Source organism: Myripristis murdjan, chromosome 2, assembly GCF_902150065.1.
Source record: "Myripristis murdjan chromosome 2, fMyrMur1.1, whole genome shotgun sequence".
NCBI classification, from domain to species: Eukaryota; Metazoa; Chordata; class Actinopteri; order Holocentriformes; family Holocentridae; genus Myripristis; species Myripristis murdjan.
Genome location: NC_043981.1, coordinates 2,225,238 through 2,240,374, shown reverse-complemented (window position 1 = coordinate 2,240,374; position 15,137 = coordinate 2,225,238).

Genomic DNA, 15,137 nt, shown 5'->3' with positions numbered 1-15,137 from the left:
TAAAACATGTTTCTGCTCTAAGCTTTCGGCTGGAACACTGCTCATAAATTTGCACAATGTGAAACTAATCGAATCCAAAACATTTTTTTTTTCTCTGTTTGTGCACAGGTGGACCACATGCTTCTAAAAACCAACTGACTTGTTCTAACATTTTTCAAGAAACAAGTGCATATATTCAAGATCCCCAAAAGCTCTTCTTTCCATTCTTCCCACTACAATATTCAAATGAACGTTCAGAAACTTCAAACTTTCTTCACAGCAGTATTCCATCACTGTAATAAAGTCCCCCACATTATCAGTTCTGTGGTTTATGAATTGTGGCGACTTTGTTAGCCACAGAACATTATAAGGTGGCTTCAGCCAAAAATTCGTATTTGAAAATGGAGGGATTTTGATTATATGTTTTGAAATCTTTAGTAGTGGAGCGGCGGGGCGGATGACGAGCGGGACGATTGACGTGTTCACGATTTCTTGAAAACTGAGACCTGCAGTCACGTGATTACACATGCTCGTGCACATGAGAGTGAACGAGTTTCATTCAAAATTTGAGCGGGATTGATGCATTTTTCGACAAGCTAGCGAGGAAATCCTTTTTTCAGCCATGTAAGTTAATTATTTTCAATCCTCCATAATTTGAATAAGAAACTGTGTTCACCTGCCCCAGTTAGCAAACATATATCAGTCTCTTACCACATCTCCTGGCTACACAACAGCATAGGTTTCAAGTTTCTATCCAGGCTGTAATGACAGAAGACACTGGCGGGCAGTTGACGCACAGCGCGGTGGGACGGTTGATGCACTGAGATTGGCTGGAACCAGAGGGGTGCACGAGACGATTTTGAGTAGAATGAGTGGCATAATAAGCTATGAAGGCTTCCGAAGATATGTTACAAAGATATCTTTCTAAAGCTATTAGTTATTTGCCAAATTTTAACCTGAAACGCAGTCAAGACAAATTATTATTGTTATTATTATTATAAGTCATAGAGCTCCCGCAGTGTCAAACTCGGATTTAATTAGGTTATGAAACCTATCTCTGGTTGAGTTCCTGTGAGAAAGACAGCTCATGGCCTGTTAAATTCCAATGAAAATGAGACAAGGAAATTATGACTAGTGTATTTTAAATGCATTTTCCTGTTGATTAAGGCCATATCGCCAAACAGGCAACATTGCTGTGGTTCTTTTTAACGGATTCTGAACGTACAGCGTGTAATGCTTTGGTGCAAATATGGAATAAGGTCTAGAAATACAAGTGTTTAAAGTCTAAACAGAATAACAAGCACAAAAACCTGAAATATGGCACACTTGGTGCTGTGCAGCAATTGTCCCTCTTGTGTGCGTCAATTGTCCCGCCGGGAGGGACGAATGACGGATTGGCGCTCGGTCTCTTCTCAGCCTGTTGGTGTTAGACTCACGTATCGTTCAGCGAAAAATCCAGTTGTTATTTGTAAAGGACAAGTGTAAGTTGGGTGTGTGAATTTTTGGGAGCTCTGTCTCAATAATTTTCGGAGAAAATGGGATCAGACTGAAAACTGCGTCATCCGCCCCGCCGCTCCCCTACTGTGATTTGCAAAATGGTTTGCTGCAATGTAACGTGGGTAAACTGTTGCAGTGGGCCAAACATTCAAAATCACCGGGACGGTCCTGTAACACGCCTGCAATAATAGAACCACGAGCGGCGGAGGCCATACGCACCCTGAAACCTGTCCACTTCGGCCTCTTAAAAAAAAAAATTAGCATTCTTTCCCATCTCTGCCAATCACCCTCCTCTCTTTCATCCCCGCCGCAAACCTTTTCAACTCCAATTCTGTCTGTGAGTGTAGAGGGCAGGAGCGAGAGGGACCGGGAGAAGAGATAGCTCCCTGACATGTTTCCCAGGCCCCTGTCGTCGCTTGTGCTCACGACTGATAGGCAAGAGTGGCTGTGGGACACATTCATCTTCAACGTCAGGTTTTATATCCGGATTTTATCAGCACTCAGACAAGCCGCTCCTCTACAGGCGAAGTTGAAAAACACTGGGCGCGAGGGAGAGACATTGTATGGATGACCTCATTTTAAACATTAAAGCCCCCCCCCCCCCCCCCCCCCCCCCCTTCCCATCATCTTAAGGGGCTGCCAAACCGTCCTTGCAATTGAATGTGGAGTGAGTGCAAAGTGGAAGCTCATCAGATAACATAGGCAAGCCTCCTTTTTTACATTCCCAGTGTCGCCGGGGCTTGTCTCAGACGTGCATTATCAGAAGATATTGACTGAATGTCATATCTCGGAGAAGTCAGGAAGCAGTTTTTGTATTTTTGTTCCGGGGATTTAGAACTCTTCACTGCGAGAGAGAGAGAAGCCGTCACCTTCCTGATGGAAATGAGGGATTAAATATACAGGAACTTCTGTATTACCACTGAAGCAGCACTGATTTAAGTAATCAAACTGATTTTTCTCACAGGAAGGAGCAAAGTTTGCGTCTAAATATTTCACAGTAGCCTCCGTGAGAGCCAAGTTCTTTGCTCAGTCATAAATAGTCTTAAGGAAATCCCCTTTGTTCATAGTTGGTGGAGACTTTAGCAAAACAAATAACTGTACAGTGTGCAAGGTGGCAGAACTTTAGATAGATTTCTCTATTCTCAACACCAGCGCGAAAAGGACATCTCAAGTCTCCATATCTCCCTAGCACAGGCTGGAGCTGAATTGCCAAAGAGGGGAGAGCACAAAGGAATGCCAAAATCTGATTGAAGAACTTATGCTGGATGCCATTTTGTATTCCCCTGCCAAAGTCTGCAGCCTTAAGTTGAACCGAAAGGGTCTTATGGAGATGAAGATACAGAGGACCTCTGACCACGAGCAGCACGTTGTCTGTTAGGAGATAGGATGCACTGGATGCACTTTTTTCATCTGCTACAAGACTCAGTGCTCCTTCAGTGATGCAAATAGCCCTCATGTTTTATTCAGCTTCATGTGATGAGAGAATAAATTTGATTACAGCAGCAGGTGCTGTGGAGGACAACATTGGGAAGCACATTGGCGCGTGCAAGGAGGGGTTTAATGCACAATTTAAGCCCAACAATAGGAGATTAATATGTTTTGCAATAATGCTTTGTGGAATGAAATAATAACAGTTTTGTGTTTCTGTTCGGGGAGTTTGATATCATGGAACAATGAGGTTTAATTTGAAATGTGCTACATGCATTGTTTTTTAATATTGCCCTATCAAACATTAATATTATTGTGTGCTTTTAATTTGAGCCTGCACAGGTCTGCTGAATTTTTTATCATGGGAATTGATTCATTGCTTAATTTTTAATCACATTTCTATCTATAACACATTGCATTCCCCTTGTATGGCACAAGCAGTGTCAGACTGGCACGGGTGTAGTCATTTTCATATTCTTCAGTGGACATTATGCCTCAGCTGTTATTAGACTTTGGCACATCATCACTGTTCACTCAAAGATGCTGCTGTGGAAGGCTGGGTAAGAGTCAATAGTGATCTAATGTGGAAAGGAAAAAGTAAAGCAAAAGGGACACCATGAATGCTTGACAGCAGCAACATCAACCATATTCTTTATTTTTATCCAGCCCTTGGTTTCCATTCCTTCAACGACAATATTCAAACGGACTTTCAGAGACTTCAAACGTTCCTCACACCAGTCCTCCACATTAGTTTTCCTAAAAGCAGCAGCACTGTTGTGTTTTGATGACATGGAATAGGATGGAGTGAAAAGGTCTCACCCCCAAGAAAATAGTCCCAGGGGAAACGTTTGCTTTACACAGACAAGTATCAGTTCTGTGGTTTATGAATGCCAATGACATTATTAGCTGCAGAAGCAGAACATTATAAGGTAAAAATGTGAGAATGGAGGGATTTTGATTATATGCTGTGAAATCTTTAGTGCATGATTTGCAAAATGGTTTGCTGCAATACAATGTGTAAAAGCTAAATTGTAGTAAATGGGACAAACATTCAAAATCACCGGTATGCCCCTTTAAAACTTTGATTGAAACCAACCCAACATGTGTATGAGCAGGTGTGATGCAGCACTGTTGACATGACATCAATCCTCCTACATTACAGCCTTCTGCCAACAAGGACGCCTCCCCATAAAAGTTGGAAATCAAATATAAATGTATTTGGCGAGAAAATATATATAAGGAGAGCAAATGTTGCAGGAAAGGGTCCTGTGGGCTCAATAAAAAAGGCCTCTGGCGTCATGGTGAACTAGTCAGAAGCGCCGGGCGCCCTTGATTTCCTGAATTATGTATGGATGTCAGTCCGAGGTGCCAGTAGCAACATTTCCATCCTACAGTAGACACACTGAGTCTCTCTCCAGCCCTGCCTCTCTTACATCTCCCCGCTCCTGCCATTAGCAATGTTCCCGAACTTGATAAAATACAGAAATGTACAAGGCAGTGGGAAATACTTCTTCCTCGTTGGACTGCTCTCATAACAGCTACCCGCAGTAACACGGAATAACATTGCTCTGAAAACGTCTGTCGGGAGTGATTAAACACAAACCGGCGCTGATATTACCATTTCACTATACTCATACCCCGCCATGCTCATGACTCAAAAACACCCACACATTTACAGCAGGATTAATTCCAAATCATTTAACACATGACTAATTCTCCGCCTAGCTGACCAGTGTGAGATCCTCCATTAACTAGGCCTAATTTCATAGCAACCTTTAATGACCTGGGCTCCAGGTCCCCTCAGGGGGCTAATGGACAGTGAGGGATGCCCCTTGTCCTTCCAGTCAAATGGGTGTGTCACGGCTTTGCTGACTGGCCAGGAAAGGCCCCCAGGAGCTCCATCAGTTCGTCTCAGAGCCTCATACTGATCAGCCAAGGAGTAAGGGAGCAGCGTGTCCGCACCCTGGGGACCGGCCGGGTCGATCAAAGTGTTTCTCTTCCAGGCCGTCACCTGCTGAGATGTCAATAGCACTCAAACCCCAGCAACACGCGGCATTAAACAACTACAGCCACTTGGTCTGTAAGCTCCTTTTGTAAAGGAGAAGTGGCAGTTTAGTTTCATCCATATTTCATATGGTCTTTGTTTATTGTACAGCTGGACAGGAAGAGAGTGAGAACGGGATGCAAAAATTGAGAGTTCTCCATAGGAAGGCAACTCTTGAATTTACAGCAGCCACTTGTGTCCAGAAGCAGTAGTAGTAGAGGTAACTCTTAAAGGGATGGTAAGCTAGAATATGTAATTTTACATTCAAATATTTTTTATTGTCATCACTGGGTGAAGAAATCATCATGACACTGTAAGAATCTAAAGTTTTATTAATTATTAAGGCTTATTGCACTGATCAGGAGTGGTGCTCCTAATTTCATTGTACAATAAAAATAAGGGCTTTCTATTTCTATTTCTAAAAAGGTATTTTATTGTAGCTATTACTTGGTAGTAACACCGTAGAAAAACAATCATTACAGAATGGTTGTTCTGTAGTTACTGTAGTATAACCATGGTTTATTTTCATAAGGGTATAGGGGATCAAAAGAGACAGACCAACAATGGAATTTCTACATTCTTTATGTATTGCTCTACTTGGACTCTTACTGTAGTAACGTAAATGTGAAATGTGAAATTATAAATGTGTGAGATGTACAAAGGAACACTGAAATTTAAACAAGAAAGAAGAAAGAAAGCAGTTTTTGAAAATGCAAAACTGAAGCCAAGACAAAAACAAAACAAAATATCAATCATGAACGGAAACACTTGGCTGCCATTGTCAATTTTATGCTTCCATTTTCAGTTTTTGAATTGCGAGCTGTATTTTTTTCCCTGATAACTACTTACTTGTGCCATATTACGTGCACAGGCTCTTATTTTTTATGGTAATGTCCTGCACTACTTGCTGTCTAGCTTCAGGATTTTAGCATTATTTATGTCTTGTCCTTCTATTTATTGTGATATTGCAACTGTAACTGCTGCAACAACATGATTTACCCTTCTGGGGATCAATAAAGTAATCTGTTTTATTTATCTAAATGTGGAAATGTGGTTCTCCTGTCAGTCGGTGCTGTCAGAAGGACAATTTAGATGAGAAGACCAGTGGCATATTACAAACCCCAGAGGAGTTGCAATGGAGCAAAGTCTGATGTGCATTTGTTGACTTTAAAGAGAGGCATTAGATACATTAGATTAAGATTCTGCTGAAGCCAGTCCCCCTTAATTCAACAGTCAAGGGGCCATGATGGCAAGAGCCCAATCATCTTTGGCTTTGCCTGGTCTGGGCGTAACAAATGACTGTTCATGGAAACCGGCCAGATTGCTTGATCTGCCTCAACACCCTCTCCCAGTCCAGCTGCTGCACACCATATAGGCCGTTATATATTGAGATGTGGATCATGGTGTGGATTTAGCTCCAGCACCATGATGTATAACCTCCCGGCTCAACCTGAGGCATTACTGGAGGAATCTTGGCTGACCACATGGTGTTTGCATTAAACAGAATATTCAAGATATTCTACTGTAAATTAGATTTCAAGGCAAAAAAGCTACAACTAATGCCAGCTTTTGACAGCCCTTCAAATTAGGCACTGATTGGTTTAAAAAGTTAAAGAGAATGCAGGGGTGAATGCACACAATATTGTGGTGATTTGTTATTTTTCTGAAACTGACAGAAAGAAACCAGTGTGAAGTGTGTCTCCTCTCTTAAAAGGTATCCACACAGAGTTAAATCAAGGTCAACTGGACCGTGTTTGTAGGTTGTCAAAGATGTTTCACTTCTCATCCAAGAAGCTGCTTCAGTTCTGACGGACTGATGGGGAGTCCCAGCTATTTAACCTGTGTGGGGACTTTATCCTCTCTGTAAGAAGTTAAGAAGCTTCTTGGATGAGAAGTGAAACAACTTCAGGAATCTACAAACACAGTCCAGTTGACATTGATTCAACTCTACGTGGATAACCACATCCAGGATGACTGAGAGCCTACACAGACTTTTTACAAAAGTAACTCATGGCATCCTACATGCAGCATTCCCTTCCAGAGAAGGCATGATGCAAATGAGAATATGTCCCAGTAGTTGGTTCGGAAAAGGAAATTATTTTCTTAACATAACTGATGACTATTTAGGATAGGCTACATTGCTCAGTCAGTTAATATTCTGCCTTTACTGGCTGGGAATTCCATAGGGTGTGTAAGGGATTGCTGCTGTCTGCTCCAGATGCCAGTCAGTCAATAATCTGGCCACCCTAAAAGTACCTTACACAAAACTTTACGGAAAGGTTAGTCAAGGGCCAAAAAAGAGCTGATTAGCTTTTCATGATGATTGGTCAAAAGGTGCGTGGCAGTGGACATCACCGATCACAGAAAGGCAGACAACTTCTGAACAGAATCACATCACATGGCAGAAATTGGTGGAAAACTTGGTGGGGCAGGTCACAAGAAAGAGCTGGTTTTGGCCTATCCCAGCGAGGTCCAGAACTTCCAAATGGATTCACATAACACCACAAGATTTTGTGTAACGTTGGTCATGAGCCATGGAAGAACAAAAACTTTGCATCACAATTGGACAAAATGGGGCATGGCAGTGGGTGTGGCCTATCACAAAAAGGTTTATTGAGCATTACCTTCAATTAACAGCATGAAAAGTAAGAATTGACAAAAGTTTAATTTGATCAACTATGTGACATAGAAATGCCATATCTTGAGAACTGCATAGCGTTCACAGAAGTATGCACTCTACCAGGGTGCCATCTTTCCAGTTGCAAGGAGAGTTGCACTTGCACACAATATTGTACACAGAACTGCAGAAGCTTAATAGATTATTTGCTATTAAGCCAATTCACACCAGTGTGCACCACCCACAGCTTGGTGGGCTAGTGGAGTGTTGTAATGAAATACTCCAAGTTATAAGTCAAATTTGGCATGAGAATAGCCAGAGCGGTCATTGTCAGTGCTGGACATACCCCAGGCCTCCACAGGTTTTTCCCCCATTGAGCTGCTGGATGGGCATAAGTCCAAGGATGTACTGGACCTGTCCAAGCATGAGTAAGAACGAAATTCAATATACCCTGGACCTGCTAGCAAAACTCCATTCACTGGGTTAGACTGTGCAGGAGAATTTACTCCAGGCACACAAATGTCAGCAGCGACTGTAAAAGAGAAGTACCCAGCTGACAGATTTTGTACCCAGAGGCAGAGCACTTCTCTTACTCCCCACTTCCAGTTCAAAATTACTTGCCAAGTGGCGCAGGCCATTTTTGGTTGCACGGTGAGTGGGATGTGTCGATTATGAAGTAGTGCAATCTGACAGGTTGGATGAACCATAGATTTGACATCTCACTCTCAAAAGCTTGGAACAAAGTGGTCCCTACTCCTCTGACTACCAAGATGATGGACAGAGTGCGATGACACAGGGGAGTCCGTCTTTTGTGATGACCATCACTCACTGGGCCAGAAAGCAGAAGTGGCCACAGTGAAATCGGGCTTTGTTGTTATTGTTGTTGCTGTCCTTGCCAGAACGCACTAACCTCACACACCACCACGCTGAATCTGCCCCCCGGGTAACAGCATGTCTCTGACCCAATCGTTCTCCAGAATACAAGCAGAACGTTTGGTCAGAACTGAAAGCAGCGCTGCACAAGGGATTAATACAAGAGTCCCACAGTAGCCGCTGCAGCTCTTTTGTGTTTCTATTCCAGCCTGACGGCATTATAGGCTTGTGCTGCAAGGTAAATCTGGCTTCCAAATTCATTGCCTATCTATTGCCCAGCCCCAACAAAACCCCTGGATTGGGTTGGCAAAGCATGATTGGGGGTTTTGAATGTTGGCTTGGTTGCACTAACAAGGATTCACTCTTAAATCATGGTTTGTCATTACATTTTGCTGCAGGAAACTGGTTTAAAATGAAGAAGGATTACATTTAAATCACTCATTAAATCTCTTTAGTTCTCACTCCAAACCTAGATTAAGTTGAATCATGTTGCACCAAAACTTTGAACTCTGGTTTAAGCTATGATCCAGTATTAACTTTAAACCTACACTTGAGGTGGTTTAACCTTCAAAATAGTTGCAAAACTTATAATGCTGATTTATTTCCTTTTTAATTTTACATTTACAGATGCATTCCAGTGCTATTATGCATTTCATTCTATAATGTCCTCTATAATTTGGCCAAGTTACAATGTCTGGGTAGGCTAAGTGCTGTGCTAACTGTTAGCAGAGTACTGTAGTATAGTTGTTAGCACAGTATAGCAAGGAGCTAGCAGCACCGTTTGCTGTGCACTAAACAAAAAGTTATGTGATTTTTACAACATATACAGAGTAATGTTGTTTTACTCTTTTATACTCCCTCTGGTCCTATGAATTGGCCTGTTTTGGGCAAAAATGGAGAATTTTGGTTGGAGAAGCACTACGACCTTGGTTTAAGTCTGATTATTTAATTGAGCTTTAAATCACTTAACTTGGATTTACCAAACCAGGATTAGTTTTTACTTGTTCTGCTTAATTTAAAATCTTAATTTTATATGTATTTATTTATTAAAGGTGAACTATGCAGTTTCAAATGAGAGGCATACCACTCTGTTTGCTCATGTTAAGGATGAGGCTGAGGACGGATCAAACCCTTTAGGCTCCTGCCAAAACTAATAACCCATACAAGGAATGTAACACTTTGAAATACCTTCTTTGAATCTACTATTCGGACATTATATGTACACAAAAATAGACACAATTGAGCAAAAGGCTGTTATATTCTTGGTTATGATGGGGTAAAAGAATTGTCATGAGTTCTGTTCTTTTGAGAATCACCAGTCTTTACCAAATCAGAACCAGACGGCTTGCCCTCCCTTATGAAACTGCATAGTCTGCCTTTAAATCTAGTTTTGTTGAACTAATGGTTAGAACTAATCTTAGTTTGAATTCATCCTTTTTGGTGCAAGCCAGTCTGTGTCCCATCCTAAGTCAGGCTGTCGCGTTAGGTGGCTGGCAGGGATGGTGACTGAGCGTTGGCTGAGAGGTGGAGAGAGCCGGCAGCGGCCCGTCGGGACAATATGGTGCATCTGCTCCTGATTAACCTGAGTGTGTATACGCTGCTTGTATTTCAGCAGGTGCACGAGCGAAATCACCGGATTGAAGACACTGCAGCTGGAAGCAGCAAGTTCCATTCTAAAAAGCCTGTTTGTTCATACATTTATAGATTTTTGAACGAATCCCTAAAGGAAGAGGGGGCAGTAGTAGTCGTACTATTACAGATGGCACACACTTTAAATTATACACACTTTGCCCTGCTTAGTGGGTTTGTGATGAATAAAACAAAGGCAGATCCAGAAACAATCTCCTGTCTCCTTTTTACTATAAAGGCTTTACCAATGCTTTAGTTAGCCTTTTACCAGAGCTAGGTGGGAGCGCTGAATCAGAGACCCTTCATCCTCTCTGATCTCTAATCTACTCTCAAGATGCACACTCGCTCTGAACCAGCGCGAAGAGAGGCGCACTTTGTGGAAACTGTGTGCACAGTGTCAGCTTGCGGCTTGGTGCTATTAATTTCTTGACTCTTGAAGTCGTCTCCATGGAAACTAATGAAACAGGCAATATACATTAAGAGACAAATTTACCCTTTCAAGCACATAAGTGATCTTTTTGGAGTCATCTTCCATGTGTAATTAAATCATACTCAAACTGTATTTTAAAGTAAAATGACTTAGGGTAAATGGCCTAATACACTGGAAAAACAAAATGTGGACTTACAGATTTACACATTAAATAGCGGGCTAAGTCAATTTGATGTACAATGCATGTGCGACAGTAGAATAAAAGTGGCATCATAATTTATTTCAAAGGATTTCAAGTTCAAGTGAGGACACTGCATAGAGTAAAATGTATGAAATATATTTTACACTCAGTAACGTTAAGTCAGCGACACATGCCGTGGAGAAAATTAAAGTGGAAAGGTCCGCCTGCTAAATTAGCTATTGCCTCATTTTAGCCCTGCTGATTGATCGATACCTAGACATTAACGGATGGATTATTGGAACACAAACATTATTAGAGAAAGCCATTCTGGTGTGCTTTGTAGACATAAACACTTTATGCAGCCGCTTGATAAACAGGTATTGGGAATGAGTTGGGGGGAATATGAAGAGCCCCTCGCTGCACTGATAAACAAACATCCCAGCATCAGTGGAGTAGAAGGGGGCCTGTCACCCCGTGTGCTTTCTGACATTAACATTTCAAAGCGTTTGTAAGCTGCTGTCCAATCTTGACCTGCACTTGTTTATTTTTTGGAGTGGCTGCTTCATCTGCAGCGGTATGAGCGCCGCGTGTTTATCGATGGATAAGGGGAGAGAGGGGAAAAAAAGCATGACTCAGCGCAGAAAATCAAATGCCGGTGACAAATTCATTTCATATTGAGGACAAGACGGGACAACATATTTGTGCTGCAAAAGTTGTATTTGCACCAGTGCAGCCCGCCAGTACTGCAGCCCTGCTTTAATTATGAATCGCTAAAATGATGAATTACTTATGTCTCTTGAGACTTATGATCTAATGCGCTGATTATAGCCTTTGGAATAAATGAGGAAATTGAGACTCTGGATGTCAGTGCACATTAAACCACAAAATTCTAGCTGTAATGCTAACAGCAGCAATGATACTATAATAATAATAACAGAATGAGAAACATTAAGGCCGATTTATCATCATGCTTATATGTGAGTATGTAGATAAGTGCATTAATAGGCATATGCATAGGTGTATAGGGGAGTATGTATGCACATATGAGTATATCTACATCTATATCTTTATATTTAGCTTTATATCTATCAATCTAACTAATCTATGAACACCACAATCAGTTGATTATACCTAGGAATATTATCAATACTACCAAATTATCTTGCCTAATAAAATGAAATTTATGTATGTACATATTTAAACCTGTGAAGTCAAATGTTTTCTTCTTTTTGTCTTTTTTCCTGTAGGGGAGAGTGGGGTAAATAGTGCCAATTTTTACTTAAAGTGCCTTTAAAGCGAGGGGATTACAGTAATGCCTCCAACTAAAATATGCACATATGGTTTAAGATGTTGTGCATCCCTGGGAACAATCACTTTGGATCTTATATAAACTGTTTGAGAAATATAACTTTCGAAAAAAAAGTGGTTTTTTGGCACAACTTGCCCCCAGTGCGGGGTAAATTGTGCCATTAGAGAGAATACACTGGGGTAAATTGTGCCATTGATAATTGAAGTAAAACAGATCATTTTAATCTCACAAATGATAATGCTATATGAAAGCAAAACAAATTCAATAAAAAAATATTTATTTAACGTTTATTTATTATTTTAACAAGATCACAGGCCACTTTTCTATAACAAGGCCGAGCGCCACATGAACACATACCCAGAACAAAATAAAACTTCCAAAATGAGCACCTGCAAATTATCTTCATCTGAATCTGAATAGTTTTAGTGATCAAAGGTAAGAAGACAACATACAATAACAATAAAATACAATAAAGTAATATATAGTATATAATCACAAGCTGTGCCACTGGCATAACTTACTCCAGGCCCTTTGGCACAAATGACCCCAAGCCCACCATTTTGAAAAAAATGCATCCCCCAGCTGTTTTGAGCTAACATCATGCTAACTGTATAGACTCATGGTGTAGCTTACTAAAGTACTAAAACCTGTGTGAACTGTTTTCAAAGTTTTCTATAATTGTTCAAACACAGCAATCAAAAAACCTTGATCATAGAAATTTTACTTTGGAGGGCAAAAAAATGTTTTTTGAACTTAAATATGCTTTCCTCTCAAGCCATGTGTCTCCCTTCTTTGCAGGATGAGTGAAATGGATGCCTCTTCAAAAATATGTGGTCACATGACCAACTTCTTCTATGGTTTTCTAGATAACAGGGGTGGCACTACTTGCCCCTTGGCACAAATTACCCCACTCTCCCCTATAGCTGCTTTGTTAAAATTGCTATTATATACTTTTATTTATCTTATGATGTTTTTTTCTATACATTGTAATATTGAAATAGAATATATGAAAAATGAGAGTGAATGTGTGTGAGCATGAATTTAAAAAAAAAAAAAAATGTTGTCAAAATTCCCTGTGGGAGTAACCTGCTGATGATTAGTTCAGTCATAAGACACCACATTTCATACATATGCAACATCTATATTGGTTTAAAAACTGTGGGAAAGAACACAATGAGTTGCCAGTTACCGGATTTCACTGCACATATAAACCTTGTCTCACTTAGCAACAGTGACTAATGGCAGCAAGACTTAGGATCAATCAGCTGCAAATAAATTAACCATTAGCGGCTCTTCATCGCACCCTGATCTGAAAATCATCTTTGTGTCTCTGCAAACATTGTGATGGAAATCCAATGACAATCTCGCCATGATTTAGCTAAAGTGCATGCTGTCGAGTTAGGACGGCAAAATAAGTGTGTGCCTGTCAGGTGTTGGAGCTCATCCAGTCATTCAGCAAGCAAGCTTAATCCCACATGTACATAAACTATAGCTCAAACTGAGCTGTTAGGTTGACTGCAAGCACAGGTGTTCAGTTCTCCTCTCAGTTCTGTGTTCAGATGAGACTGTGCTTGGGCAAAAATGATCCCATAAATCATTTCTACAACAGCTTATTTCCACCTACAGTTACATTTTAAAGTTAAGCGACCTCTAGTGGTCGTGTTAATAATGACACTGTGGTGTAGTATTAAGGGAGCGCCAAAATCAGCATAAGTAGGCTGGTGGGGTGGAGGATGGATCAATTACGTATATAGCTACCTAATATTAGCGTTAACGTTTCTTAACCTTATCCTTTTCCTAACCTTAACCATTAACCTAACCTTAACTATTATAACAAACCTTTCCTTTAACCAAATATTCTCAGTGGCCAGCGTGCTAGTTCGCTAGGGAAATAGTCCTTTGGGTCATATTAGAGACGCCACTGTGGGTCATATGAGCTACTATTTAAGGAAACGCTCCTGTGGGTTGTGTTCAAGGGTTGGAACTAGAGAACAGATAGGGCCACGTATTTTTGTCCGAACCTGACCCGAGACCGAGAGCATAGTAACCAAGCCTGACCCGAACCTGACAGGCATTCTTTTTTTGTGTGTGTCCAAACCCCAGATTTTGCTTTTCCTCCATTGTTACATTTACCACCTGAAATAGCCCACATGTTGCCTTCAGGGTCATCACATAAACTCCAGCATCTTACAAGACGTTTCCCAGAACAGAGAGTAGATCCATCATTTTTAATTATTTTACACTAGAGTTTCACTGAAAAAATAGTGACGTGACCGAACCCAACCTGTACGCGAATGTAATTTCTAAATCGTTGTCCGAACCCGGCCTGACCCAACAGGATCGGGTTGGGTATCCACACTCTAGTTGGAACAAAGGACCTATGTGGTCGTATGGATTGCAGAACTTGTTGGTTCAGCTAGTTATGTCAGTTAGTTCTAGTTAGTTATTTCTACTCCTTTTGCTGCCAGCGACGGCAACATTTTAATTATGAATTTTACTGCACTGGAGGTTCTGTTGGTGCGTTGCTGCCTGTCAATCTGCCTCCCAGGGCACGTAGCCCGGCTGACCCCCAGCGTCATTAGTCGCTGCTCCCTGGAGGTGTGCCTTCACTCACCAGAAAAAACAGAGAGGCCGCATTTTATTTCCGTTTTTCAGATTGTTCTATGCAGGTGCCAGCATCATAAGCAGATGGTCCCTGGAGCCTTGACTCACCATGATTAACCTGAAATATGCATATTGTACCAAATGTAGCCTATTTTATTGTGTTTTCTACAGCAATCTATTTGAAATTTTTACTGTTTTATAGGTGTATTTTCAGTGACTGTTCAAGATATCTTCCGCATCCAAAAGAGCCCCAGAGGCATTATATAAAATTGGGTTACTGTATGGCAATAATAAATTGCTTCTCCATTCTATCAAGAGGAACAAATAACAGTTATAATATAGAATACACACACCCTGATGCAAATTTCTGAAGCGTTGCTTCAAAAATTTACATGAAGTTGCTGAGTGGTCGGACCTTGCAAGGCATCTGGTATACAACCAGTAGACAGGGATCAGTGAAAAAAACAAAAACAACAACAAAAAAAGACAATTTAATTAAGTAAAAATACCAATGGTTTTCAAAGAGGGGTATGGGGACCCAGAGGG